Source organism: Lepisma saccharinum, unplaced genomic scaffold, assembly GCF_977018435.1.
Source record: "Lepisma saccharinum unplaced genomic scaffold, izLepSacc3.1 HAP1_SCAFFOLD_87, whole genome shotgun sequence".
Lineage (NCBI taxonomy): Eukaryota > Metazoa > Arthropoda > Insecta > Zygentoma > Lepismatidae > Lepisma > Lepisma saccharinum.
Window position 1 is genome coordinate 554,018 of NW_028142922.1, and position 14,767 is coordinate 568,784.

The window sequence follows — 14,767 nt, forward strand, 5'->3', positions numbered from 1 at the left end:
AAAAATTCGTGCAAAATCTTGATGTCTCCAATCCTATGTTTTGTATGTTTTTTCCACGTGTCTTGACATCCAATGTATCCCTGCAGAGTTTGGTGAAGATCTGAGTATGTAGTTTTTGACCTTATCTGGAACCTCCCATCTGAAAATTTGAAAATTCTTAAAAAATTCGTCGAAAATCTTGATGTCTCCAATCTCTTGTTTTGTACGTTTTTTCCACGTGTCTTGACATGCAAAGTATCCCTGCAACGTTTGGTGAAGATCTGAGTATGTAGTTTTTGACCTTATCTGGAACCTCCTATCTGAAAATTTGAAAATTCTTAAAAAATTTGTCCAAAATCTTGATGTCTCCAATCTCTTGTTTTGTACGTTTTTTCCACGTGTCTTGACATGCAAAGTATCCCTGCAAAGTTTGGTGAAGATCTGAGTATGTTGTTTTTGACCTTATCTGGAACCTCCTATCTGAAAATTTGAAAATTCTTAAAAAATTTGACCAAAATCTTGATATCCCCAATCCTATGTTTTGTATGTTTTTTCCACCTGTCTTGACATCCAATGTATCCCTGCAAAGTTTGGTGAAGATCTGAGTATGTAGTTTTTGACCTTATCTGGAACCTCCTATCTCAAAATTTGAAAATTATTAAAAAATTCGTCCAAAATCTTGATGTCTCCAATCTCTTGTTTTGTACGTTTTTTCCACGTGTCTTGACATCCAATGTATCCCTGCAATGTTTGGTGAAGATCTGAGTAAGTAGTTTTTGAACCTCCTATCTGAAAATTTGAAAATTCTTAAAAAATTTGACCAAAATCTTGATGTCCCCAATCCTATGTTTTGTATGTTTTTTCCATGTGTCTTGACATCCAATATATCCCTGCAAAGTTTGGTGAACATCTGAGTATGTCGTTTTTGACCTTATCTGGAACATCCTTTCTGAAAATTTGAAAATTCTTAAAAAATTCGTCCAAAATCTTGATCTCTCCAATCTCTTGTTTTGTACGTTTTTTCCACGTGTCTTGACATCCAATGTATCCCTGCAAAGTTTGGTGAAGATCTGAGTATGTAGTTTTTGACCTTATATGGAACCTCCTTTCTGAAAATTTGAAAATTCTTAAAAAAATCGTCCAAAATCTTGATCTCTCCAATCTCTTGTTTTGTACGTTTTTTCCACGTGTCTTGACATCCAATGTATCCCTGCAAAGTTTGGTGAAGATCTGAGTATGTAGTTTTTGATCTTATCTGGAACCGCATTTCTGAAAATTTGAAAATTCGGAGAAAATTTGTCCAAAATCTTGATGTCACCAATCCTATGTTTTGTATTTTTTCCACGTGTCTTGACATCCAATGTATCTATGCAAAGTTTGATGAAGATCTGAGTATGTCGTTTTTGACCTTATCTGGAACCTCCCATCTGAAAATTTGAAAATTCTTAAAAAATTCGTCGAAAATCTTGATGTCTCCAATCTCTTGTTTTGTACGTTTTTCCACGTGTCTTGACATGCAAAGTATCCCTGCAAAGTTTGGTGAAGATCTGAGTATGTAGTTTTTGACCTTATCTGGAACCTCCTATCTGAAAATTTGAAAATTCTTAAAAAATTCGTCCAAAATCTTGATGTCTCCAATCTCTTGTTTTGTACGTTCTTTCCACGTGTCTTGACATCCAATGTATCCCTGCAATGTTTGGTGAAGATCTGAGTATGTAGTTTTTGACCTTATATGGAACCTCCTATCTGAAAATTTGAAAATTCTTAAAAAATTTGACCAAAATCTTGATGTCCCCAATCCTATGTTTTGTATGTTTTCTCCACGTGTCTTGACATCCAATGTATCCCTGCAGAGTTTGGTGAAGATCTGAGTATGTCGTTTTTGACCTTATCTGGAACCTCCTATCTGAAAATTTGAAAATTCTTAAAAAATTTGACCAAAATCTTGATGTCCCCAATCCTATGTTTTGTATGTTTTTTCCACGTGTCTTGACATCCAATGTATCCCTGCAGAGTTTAGTGAAGATCTGAGTATGTCGTTTTTGACCTTATCTGGAACCTCACATCTGAAAATTTGAAAATTCTTAAAAAATTCGTCGAAAATCTTGATGTCTCACATCTCTTGTTTTGTACGTTTTTTCCACGTGTCTTGACATGCAAAGTATCCCTGCAACGTTTGGTGAAGATCTGAGTATGTTGTTTTTGACCTTATCTGGAACCTCCTATCTGAAAATTTGAAAATTCTTCAAAAATTCGTCCAAAATCTTGATGTCTCCAATCTCTTGTTTTGTACGTTTTTTCCACGTGTCTTGACATCCAATGTATCCCTGCAATGTTTGGTGAAGATCTGAGTATGTAGTTTTTGACCTTATATGGAACCTCCTATCTGAAAATTTGAAAATTCTTAAAAAATTTGACCAAAATCTTGATATCCCCAATCCTATGTTTTGTATGTTTTTTCCACGTGTCTTGACATCCAATGTATCCCTGCAAAGTTTGGTGAAGATCTGAGTATGTAGTTTTTGACCTTATCTGGAACCTCCTATCTGAAAATTTGAAAATTCTTAAAAAATTTGACCAAAATCTTGATGTCTCCAATCTCTTGTTTTGTACGTTTTTTCCACGTGTCTTGACATCCAATGTATCCCTTCAATGTTTGGTGAAGATCTGAGTATGTAGTTTTTGACCTTATCTGGAACCTCCTATCTGAAAATTTGAAAATTCTTAAAAAATTTGACCAAAATCTTGATGTCACCAATCCTATGTTTTGTATGTTTTTTCCACGTGTCTTGACATCCAATGTATCTATGCAAATTTTGATGAAGATCTGAGTATGTCGTTTTTGACCTTATCTGGAACCTCCCATCTGAAAATTTGAAAATTCTTAAAAAATTCGTCGAAAATCTTGATGTCTCCAATCTCTTGTTTTGTACGTTTTTTCCACGTGTCTTGACATGCAAAGTATCCCTGCAAAGTTTGGTGAAGATCTGAGTATGTAGTTTTTGACCTTATTTGGAACCTCCTATCTGAAAATTTGAAAATTCTTAAAAAATTCGTCCAAAATCTTGATGTCTCCAATCTCTTGTTTTGTACGTTTTTTCCACGTGTCTTGACATCCAATGTATCCCTGCAATGTTTGGTGAAGATTTGAGTATGTAGTATTTGACCTTATATGGAACCTCCTTTCTGAAAATTTGAAAATTCTTAAAAAATTCGTCCAAAATCTTGATGTCACCAATCCTATGTTTTGTGTTTTTTCCACGTGTCTTGACATCCAATGTATCTATGCAAAGTTTGATGAAGATCTGAGTATGTCGTTTTTGACCTTATCTGGAACCTCCCATCTGAAAATTTGAAAATTCTTAAAAAATTCGTCGAAAATCTTGATGTCTCCAATCTCTTGTTTTGTACGTTTTTCCACGTGTCTTGACATGCAAAGTATCCCTGCAAAGTTTGGTGAAGATCTGAGTATGTAGTTTTTGACCTTATCTGGAACCTCCTATCTGAAAATTTGAAAATTCTTAAAAAATTCGTCCAAAATCTTGATGTCTCCAATCTCTTGTTTTGTACGTTTTTTCCACGTGTCTTGACATCCAATGTATCCCTGCAAAGTTCGATGAAGATCTGAGTATGTAGTTTTTGACCTTATCTGGACCCTCCTTTCTGAAAATTTGAAAATTCTTAAAAAATTCGTCCAAATTCTTGATGTCTCCAATCTCTTGTTTTGTACGTTTTTTCCACGTGTCTTGACATCCAATGTATCCCTGCAAAGTTTGGTGAAGATCTGAGTATGTAGTTTTTGACCTTATATGGAACCTCCCATCTGAAAATTTGAAAATTCTTAAAAAATTCGTCCAAAATCTTGATGTCCCCAATCCTATGTCTTGTATGTTTTTTCCACGTGTCTTGACATCCAATGTATTCCTGCAAAGTTTGGTGAAGATCTGAGTATGTAGTTTTTGACCTTATATGGAACCTCCTATCTGAAAATTTGAAAATTCTTAAAAAATTCGGCCAAAATCTTGATGTCCCCAATCCTATGTTTTGTATGTTTTTTCCACGTGTCTTGACATCCAATGTATCCATGCAAAGTTTGGTGAAGATCTGAGTATGTAGTTTTTGACCTTATATGGAATCTCCTTTCTGAAAATTCTTAAAAAATTCGTCCAAAATCTTGATGTCACCAATCCTATGTTTTGTATGTTTTTTCCACGTGTCTTGACATCCAATGTATCCATGCAAAGTTTGATGAAGATCTGAGTATGTCGTTTTTGATCTTATCTGGAACCTCCCATCTGAAAATTTGAAAATTCTTAAAAAATTCGTCGAAAATCTTGATGTCTCCAATCTCTTGTTTTGTACGTTTTTTCCACGTGTCTTGACATGCAAAGTATCCCTGCAAAGTTTGGTGAAGATCTGAGTATGTAGTTTTTGACCTTATATGGAACCTCCTATCTGAAAATTTGAAAATTCTTAAAAAATTTGACCAAAATCTTGATGTCCCCAATCCTATGTTTTGTATGTTTTTTCCACGTGTCTTGACATCCAATGTATCCCTGCAGAGTTTGGTGAAGATCTGAGTATGTCGTTTTTGACCTTATATGGAACCTCCTATCTGAAAATTTGTAAATTCTTAAAAAATTTGACCAAAATCTTGATGTCCCCAATCCTATGTTTTGTATGTTTTTTCCACGTGTCTTGACATCCAATGTATCCCTGCAAAGTTTGGTGAAGATCTGAGTATGTCGTTTTTGACCTTATCTGGAACATCCTTTCTGAAAATTTGAAAATTCTTAAAAAATTCCTCCAAAATCTTGATGTCTCCAATCTCTTGTTTTCTACGTTTTTTCCACGTGTCTTGACATCCAATGTATCCCTGCAAAGTTTGGTGAAGATCTGAGTATGTAGTTTTTGACCTTATCTGGAACCGCATTTCTGAAAATTTGAAAATTCGGAGAAAATTTGTCCAAAATCTTGATGTCACCAATCCTATGTTTTGTATGTTTTTTCCACGTGTCTTGACATCCAATGTATCTATGCAAAGTTTGATGAAGATCTGAGTATGTCGTTTTTGACTTTATCTGGAACCTCCCATCTGAAAATTTGAAAATTCTTAAAAAATTCGTCGAAAATCTTGATGTCTCCAATCTCTTGTTTTGTATGTTTTTTCCACGTGTCTTGACATGCAAAGTATCCCTGCAAAGTTTGGTGAAGATCTGAGTATGTAGTTTTTGACCTTATCTGGAACCTCCTATCTGAAAATTTGAAAATTCTTAAAAAAATCGTCCAAAATCTTGATGTCTCCAATCTCTTGTTTTGTACGTTCTTTCCACGTGTCTTGACATCCAATGTATCCCTGCAATGTTTGGTGAAGATCTGAGTATGTAGTTTTTGACCTTATCTGGAACCGCATTTCTGAAAATTTGAAAATTCCTAAAAAATCCGTCCAAAATCTTGATGACCCCAATCTCTTGTTTTGTACGTTTTTTCCACGTGTCTTGACATCCAATGTATCCCTGCAAAGTTTGGTGAAGATCTGAGTATGTCGGTTTTGACCTTATCTGGAACCTCCTATCTGAAAATTTGAAAATTCTTAAAAAATTCGTCCAAAATCTTGATGTCTCCAATCTCTTGTTTTGTACGTTTTTTCCACGTGTCTTGACACCCAATGTATCCCTGCAAAGTTCGGTGAAGATCTGAGTATGTAGTTTTTGACCTTATCTGGAACCTCCTATCTGAAAATTTGAAAATTTTTAAAAAATTCGTCCAAAATCTTGATGTTTCCAATCTCTTGTTTTGTACGTTTTTTCCACGTGTCTTGACATCCAATGTATAACTGCAATGTTTGTTGAAGATCTGAGTATGTAGTTTTTGACCTTATATGGAACCTCCCATCTGAAAATTTGAAAATTCTTAAAGAATTCGTCGAAAATCTTGATGTCTCCAATCTCTTGTTTTGTACGTTTTTTCCACGTGTCTTGACATGCAAAGTATCCCTGCAACGTTTGGTGAAGATCTGAGTATGTAGTTTTTGACCTTATCTGGAACCTCCTATCTGAAAATTTGAAAATTCTTAAAAAATTCGTCCAAAATCTTGATGTCTCCAATCTCTTGTTTTGTACGTTTTTTCCACGTGTCTTGACATCCAATGTATCCCTGCAATGTTTGGTGAAGATCTGAGTATGTAGTTTTTGACCTTTTATGGAACCTCCTATCTGAAAATTTGAAAATTCTTAAAAAATTTGACCAAAATCTTGATGTCCCCAATCCTATGTTTTGTATGTTTTCTCCACGTGTCTTGACATCCAATGTATCCCTGCAGAGTTTGGTGAAGATCTGAGTATGTCGTTTTTGACCTTATCTGGAACCTCCTATCTGAAAATTTGAAAATTCTTAAAAAATTTGACCAAAATCTTGATGTCCTCAATCCTATGTTTTGTATGTTTTTTCCACGTGTCTTGACATCCAATGTATCCCTGCAGAGTTTAGTGAAGATCTGAGTATGTCGTTTTTGACCTTATCTGGAACCTCACATCTGAAAATTTGAAAATTCTTAAAAAATTCGTCGAAAATCTTGATGTCTCACATCTCTTGTTTTGTACGTTTTTTCCACGTGTCTTGACATGCAAAGTATCCCTGCAACGTTTGGTGAAGATCTGAGTATGTAGTTTTTGACCTTATCTGGAACCTCCTATCTGAAAATTTGAAAATTCTTCAAAAATTCGTCCAAAATCTTGATGTCTCCAATCTCTTGTTTTGTACGTTTTTTCCACGTGTCTTGACATCCAATGTATCCCTGCAATGTTTGGTGAAGATCTGAGTATGTAGTTTTTGACCTTATATGGAACCTCCTATCTGAAAATTTGAAAATTCTTAAAAAATTTGACCAAAATCTTGATATCCCCAATCCTATGTTTTGTATGTTTTTTCCACGTGTCTTGACATCCAATGTATCTATGCAAATTTTGATGAAGATCTGAGTATGTCGTTTTTGACCTTATCTGGAACCTCCCATCTGAAAATTTGAAAATTCTTAAAAAATTCGTCGAAAATCTTGATGTCTCCAATCTCTTGTTTTGTACGTTTTTTCCACGTGTCTTGACATGCAAAGTATCCCTGCAAAGTTTGGTGAAGATCTGAGTATGTAGTTTTTGACCTTATCTGGAACCTCCTATCTGAAAATTTGAAAATTCTTAAAAAAATTTGTCCAAAATCTTGATGTCTCCAATCTCTTGTTTTGTACGTTTTTTCCACGTGTCTTGACATGCAAAGTATCCCTGCAAAGTTTGGTGAAGATCTGAGTATGTAGTTTTTGACCTTATCTGGAACCTCCTATCTGAAAATTTGAAAATTCTTAAAAAATTTGACCAAAATCTTGATATCCCCAATCCTATGTTTTGTATGTTTTTTCCACCTGTCTTGACATCCAATGTATCCCTGCAAAGTTTGGTGAAGATCTGAGTATGTAGTTTTTGACCTTATCTGGAACCTCCTATCTCAAAATTTGAAAATTATTAAAAAATTCGTCCAAAATCTTGATGTCTCCAATCTCTTGTTTTGTACGTTTTTTCCACGTGTCTTGACATCCAATGTATCCCTGCAATGTTTGGTGAAGATCTGAGTAAGTAGTTTTTGAACCTCCTATCTGAAAATTTGAAAATTCTTAAAAAATTTGACCAAAATCTTGATGTCACCAATCCTATGTTTTGTATGTTTTTTCCACGTGTCTTGACATCCAATGTATCTATGCAAATTTTGATGAAGATCTGAGTATGTCGTTTTTGACCTTATCTGGAACCTCCCATCTGAAAATTTGAAAATTCTTAAAAAATTCGTCGAAAATCTTGATGTCTCCAATCTCTTGTTTTGTACGTTTTTTCCACGTGTCTTGACATGCAAAGTATCCCTGCAAAGTTTGGTGAAGATATGAGTATGTAGTTTTTGACCTTATTTGGAACCTCCTATCTGAAAATTTGAAAATCCTTAAAAAATTCGTCCAAAATCTTGATGTCTCCAATCTCTTGTTTTGTACGTTTTTTCCACGTGTCTTGACATCCAATGTATCCCTGCAATGTTTGGTGAAGATTTGAGTATGTAGTATTTGACCTTATATGGAACCTCCTTTCTGAAAATTTGAAAATTCTTAAAAAATTCGTCCAAAATCTTGATGTCACCAATCCTATGTTTTGTGTTTTTTCCACGTGTCTTGACATCCAATGTATCTATGCAAAGTTTGATGAAGATCTGAGTATGTCGTTTTTGACCTTATCTGGAACCTCCCATCTGAAAATTTGAAAATTCTTAAAAAATTCGTCGAAAATCTTGATGTCTCCAATCTCTTGTTTTGTACGTTTTTCCACGTGTCTTGACATGCAAAGTATCCCTGCAAAGTTTGGTGAAGATCTGAGTATGTAGTTTTTGACCTTATCTGGAACCTCCTATCTGAAAATTTGAAAATTCTTAAAAAATTCGTCCAAAATCTTGATGTCTCCAATCTCTTGTTTTGTATGTTTTTTCCACGTGTCTTGACATCCAACGTATCCCTGCAAAGTTCGATGAAGATCTGAGTATGTAGTTTTTGACCTTATCTGGACCCTCCTTTCTGAAAATTTGAAAATTCTTAAAAAATTCGTCCAAATTCTTGATGTCTCCAATCTCTTGTTTTGTACGTTTTTTCCACGTGTCTTGACATCCAATGTATCCCTGCAAAGTTTGGTGAAGATCTGAGTATGTAGTTTTTGACCTTATATGGAACCTCCCATCTGAAAATTTGAAAATTCTTAAAAAATTCGTCCAAAATCTTGATGTCCCCAATCCTATGTCTTGTATGTTTTTTCCACGTGTCTTGACATCCAATGTATTCCTGCAAAGTTTGGTGAAGATCTGAGTATGTAGTTTTTGACCTTATATGGAACCTCCTATCTGAAAATTTGAAAATTCTTAAAAAATTCGGCCAAAATCTTGATGTCCCCAATCCTATGTTTTGTATGTTTTTTCCACGTGTCTTGACATCCAATGTATCCATGCAAAGTTTGGTGAAGATCTGAGTATGTAGTTTTTGACCTTATATGGAATCTCCTTTCTGAAAATTCTTAAAAAATTCGTCCAAAATCTTGATGTCACCAATCCTATGTTTTGTATGTTTTTTCCACGTGTCTTGACATCCAATGTATCCATGCAAAGTTTGATGAAGATCTGAGTATGTCGTTTTTGATCTTATCTGGAACCTCCCATCTGAAAATTTGAAAATTCTTAAAAAATTCGTCGAAAATCTTGATGTCTCCAATCTCTTGTTTTGTACGTTTTTTCCACGTGTCTTGACATGCAAAGTATCCCTGCAAAGTTTGGTGAAGATCTGAGTATGTAGTTTTTGACCTTATATGGAACCTCCTATCTGAAAATTTGAAAATTCTTAAAAAATTTGACCAAAATCTTGATGTCCCCAATCCTATGTTTTGTATGTTTTTTCCACGTGTCTTGACATCCAATGTATCCCTGCAGAGTTTGGTGAAGATCTGAGTATGTCGTTTTTGACCTTATATGGAACCTCCTATCTGAAAATTTGTAAATTCTTAAAAAATTTGACCAAAATCTTGATGTCCCCAATCCTATGTTTTGTATGTTTTTTCCACGTGTCTTGACATCCAATGTATCCCTGCAAAGTTTGGTGAAGATCTGAGTATGTCGTTTTTGACCTTATCTGGAACATCCTTTCTGAAAATTTGAAAATTCTTAAAAAATTCCTCCAAAATCTTGATGTCTCCAATCTCTTGTTTTCTACGTTTTTTCCACGTGTCTTGACATCCAATGTATCCCTGCAAAGTTTGGTGAAGATCTGAGTATGTAGTTTTTGACCTTATCTGGAACCGCATTTCTGAAAATTTGAAAATTCGGAGAAAATTTGTCCAAAATCTTGATGTCACCAATCCTATGTTTTGTATGTTTTTTCCACGTGTCTTGACATCCAATGTATCTATGCAAAGTTTGATGAAGATCTGAGTATGTCGTTTTTGACTTTATCTGGAACCTCCCATCTGAAAATTTGAAAATTCTTAAAAAATTCGTCGAAAATCTTGATGTCTCCAATCTCTTGTTTTGTATGTTTTTTCCACGTGTCTTGACATGCAAAGTATCCCTGCAAAGTTTGGTGAAGATCTGAGTATGTAGTTTTTGACCTTATCTGGAACCTCCTATCTGAAAATTTGAAAATTCTTAAAAAAATCGTCCAAAATCTTGATGTCTCCAATCTCTTGTTTTGTACGTTCTTTCCACGTGTCTTGACATCCAATGTATCCCTGCAATGTTTGGTGAAGATCTGAGTATGTAGTTTTTGACCTTATCTGGAACCGCATTTCTGAAAATTTGAAAATTCCTAAAAAATCCGTCCAAAATCTTGATGACCCCAATCTCTTGTTTTGTACGTTTTTTCCACGTGTCTTGACATCCAATGTATCCCTGCAAAGTTTGGTGAAGATCTGAGTATGTCGGTTTTGACCTTATCTGGAACCTCCTATCTGAAAATTTGAAAATTCTTAAAAAATTCGTCCAAAATCTTGATGTCTCCAATCTCTTGTTTTGTACGTTTTTTCCACGTGTCTTGACACCCAATGTATCCCTGCAAAGTTCGGTGAAGATCTGAGTATGTAGTTTTTGACCTTATCTGGAACCTCCTATCTGAAAATTTGAAAATTTTTAAAAAATTCGTCCAAAATCTTGATGTTTCCAATCTCTTGTTTTGTACGTTTTTTCCACGTGTCTTGACATCCAATGTATAACTGCAATGTTTGTTGAAGATCTGAGTATGTAGTTTTTGACCTTATATGGAACCTCCCATCTGAAAATTTGAAAATTCTTAAAGAATTCGTCGAAAATCTTGATGTCTCCAATCTCTTGTTTTGTACGTTTTTTCCACGTGTCTTGACATGCAAAGTATCCCTGCAACGTTTGGTGAAGATCTGAGTATGTAGTTTTTGACCTTATCTGGAACCTCCTATCTGAAAATTTGAAAATTCTTAAAAAATTCGTCCAAAATCTTGATGTCTCCAATCTCTTGTTTTGTACGTTTTTTCCACGTGTCTTGACATCCAATGTATCCCTGCAATGTTTGGTGAAGATCTGAGTATGTAGTTTTTGACCTTTTATGGAACCTCCTATCTGAAAATTTGAAAATTCTTAAAAAATTTGACCAAAATCTTGATGTCCCCAATCCTATGTTTTGTATGTTTTCTCCACGTGTCTTGACATCCAATGTATCCCTGCAGAGTTTGGTGAAGATCTGAGTATGTCGTTTTTGACCTTATCTGGAACCTCCTATCTGAAAATTTGAAAATTCTTAAAAAATTTGACCAAAATCTTGATGTCCCCAATCCTATGTTTTGTATGTTTTTTCCACGTGTCTTGACATCCAATGTATCCCTGCAGAGTTTAGTGAAGATCTGAGTATGTCGTTTTTGACCTTATCTGGAACCTCACATCTGAAAATTTGAAAATTCTTAAAAAATTCGTCGAAAATCTTGATGTCTCACATCTCTTGTTTTGTACGTTTTTTCCACGTGTCTTGACATGCAAAGTATCCCTGCAACGTTTGGTGAAGATCTGAGTATGTAGTTTTTGACCTTATCTGGAACCTCCTATCTGAAAATTTGAAAATTCTTCAAAAATTCGTCCAAAATCTTGATGTCTCCAATCTCTTGTTTTGTACGTTTTTTCCACGTGTCTTGACATCCAATGTATCCCTGCAATGTTTGGTGAAGATCTGAGTATGTAGTTTTTGACCTTATATGGAACCTCCTATCTGAAAATTTGAAAATTCTTAAAAAATTTGACCAAAATCTTGATATCCCCAATCCTATGTTTTGTATGTTTTTTCCACGTGTCTTGACATCCAATGTATCTATGCAAATTTTGATGAAGATCTGAGTATGTCGTTTTTGACCTTATCTGGAACCTCCCATCTGAAAATTTGAAAATTCTTAAAAAATTCGTCGAAAATCTTGATGTCTCCAATCTCTTGTTTTGTACGTTTTTTCCACGTGTCTTGACATGCAAAGTATCCCTGCAAAGTTTGGTGAAGATCTGAGTATGTAGTTTTTGACCTTATCTGGAACCTCCTATCTGAAAATTAGAAAATTTTTAAAAAATTCGTCCAAAATCTTGATGTCTCCAATCCTATGTTTTGTATGTTTTTTCCACGTGTCTTGACATCCAATGTATCCCTGCAGAGTTTGGTGAAGATCTGAGTATGTAGTTTTTGACCTTATCTGGAACCTCCCATCTGAAAATTTGAAAATTCTTAAAAAATTCGTCGAAAATCTTGATGTCTCCAATCTCTTAGTTGTACGTTTTTTCCACGTGTCTTGACATGCAAAGTATCCCTGCAACGTTTGGTGAAGATCTGAGTATGTAGTTTTTGACCTTATCTGGAACCTCCTATCTGAAAATTTGAAAATTCTTAAAAAAATTTGTCCAAAATCTTGATGTCTCCAATCTCTTGTTTTGTACGTTTTTTCCACGTGTCTTGACATGCAAAGTATCCCTGCAAAGTTTGGTGAAGATCTGAGTATGTAGTTTTTGACCTTATCTGGAACCTCCTATCTGAAAATTTGAAAATTCTTAAAAAATTTGACCAAAATCTTGATATCCCCAATCCTATGTTTTGTATGTTTTTTCCACCTGTCTTGACATCCAATGTATCCCTGCAAAGTTTGGTGAAGATCTGAGTATGTAGTTTTTGACCTTATCTGGAACCTCCTATCTCAAAATTTGAAAATTATTAAAAAATTCGTCCAAAATCTTGATGTCTCCAATCTCTTGTTTTGTACGTTTTTTCCACGTGTCTTGACATCCAATGTATCCCTGCAATGTTTGGTGAAGATCTGAGTAAGTAGTTTTTGAACCTCCTATCTGAAAATTTGAAAATTCTTAAAAAATTTGACCAAAATCTTGATGTCCCCAATCCTATGTTTTGTATGTTTTTTCCATGTGTCTTGACATCCAATATATCCCTGCAAAGTTTGGTGAACATCTGAGTATGTCGTTTTTGACCTTATCTGGAACATCCTTTCTGAAAATTTGAAAATTCTTAAAAAATTCGTCCAAAATCTTGATCTCTCCAATCTCTTGTTTTGTACGTTTTTTCCACGTGTCTTGACATCCAATGTATCCCTGCAAAGTTTGGTGAATATCTGAGTATGTAGTTTTTGACCTTATATGGAACCTCCTTTCTGAAAATTTGAAAATTCTTAAAAAAATCGTCCAAAATCTTGATCTCTCCAATCTCTTGTTTTGTACGTTTTTTCCACGTGTCTTGACATCCAATGTATCCCTTCAATGTTTGGTGAAGATCTGAGTATGTAGTTTTTGACCTTATCTGGAACCTCCTATCTGAAAATTTGAAAATTCTTAAAAAATTTGACCAAAATCTTGATGTCACCAATCCTATGTTTTGTATGTTTTTTCCACGTGTCTTGACATCCAATGTATCTATGCAAATTTTGATGAAGATCTGAGTATGTCGTTTTTGACCTTATCTGGAACCTCCCATCTGAAAATTTGAAAATTCTTAAAAAATTCGTCGAAAATCTTGATGTCTCCAATCTCTTGTTTTGTACGTTTTTTCCACGTGTCTTGACATGCAAAGTATCCCTGCAAAGTTTGGTGAAGATCTGAGTATGTAGTTTTTGACCTTATTTGGAACCTCCTATCTGAAAATTTGAAAATTCTTAAAAAATTCGTCCAAAATCTTGATGTCTCCAATCTCTTGTTTTGTACGTTTTTTCCACGTGTCTTGACATCCAATGTATCCCTGCAATGTTTGGTGAAGATTTGAGTATGTAGTATTTGACCTTATATGGAACTTCCTTTCTGAAAATTTGAAAATTCTTAAAAAATTCGTCCAAAATCTTGATGTCACCAATCCTATGTTTTGTGTTTTTTCCACGTGTCTTGACATCCAATGTATCTATGCAAAGTTTGATGAAGATCTGAGTATGTCGTTTTTGACCTTATCTGGAACCTCCCATCTGAAAATTTGAAAATTCTTAAAAAATTCGTCGAAAATCTTGATGTCTCCAATCTCTTGTTTTGTACGTTTTTCCACGTGTCTTGACATGCAAAGTATCCCTGCAAAGTTTGGTGAAGATCTGAGTATGTAGTTTTTGACCTTATCTGGAACCTCCTATCTGGAAATTTGAAAATTCTTAAAAAATTCGTCCAAAATCTTGATGTCTCCAATCTCTTGTTTTGTACGTTTTTTCCACGTGTCTTGACATCCAATGTATCCCTGCAAAGTTCGGTGAAGATCTGAGTATGTAGTTTTTGACCTTATCTGGAACCTCCTATTTGAAAATTTGAAAATTTTTAAAAAATTCGTCCAAAATCTTGATGTTTCCAATCTCTTGTTTTGTACGTTTTTTCCACGTGTCTTGACATACAATGTATCCCTGCAATGTTTGGTGAAGATCTGAGTATGTAGTTTTTGACCTTATATGGAACCTCCCATCTGAAAATTTGAAAATTCTTAAAAAATTCGTCCAAAATCTTGATGTCTCCAATCTCTTGTTTTGTACGTTTTTTCCACGTGTCTTGACATCCAATGTATCCCTGCAATGTTTGGTGAAGATTTGAGTATGTAGTATTTGACTTTATATGGAACCTCCTTTCTGAAAATTTGAAAATTCTTAAAAAATTCGTCCAAAATCTTGATGTCCCCAATCCTATGTTTTGTATGTTTTTTCCACGTGTCTTGACATCCAATGTATCCATGCAAAGTTTGGTGAAGATCTGAGTA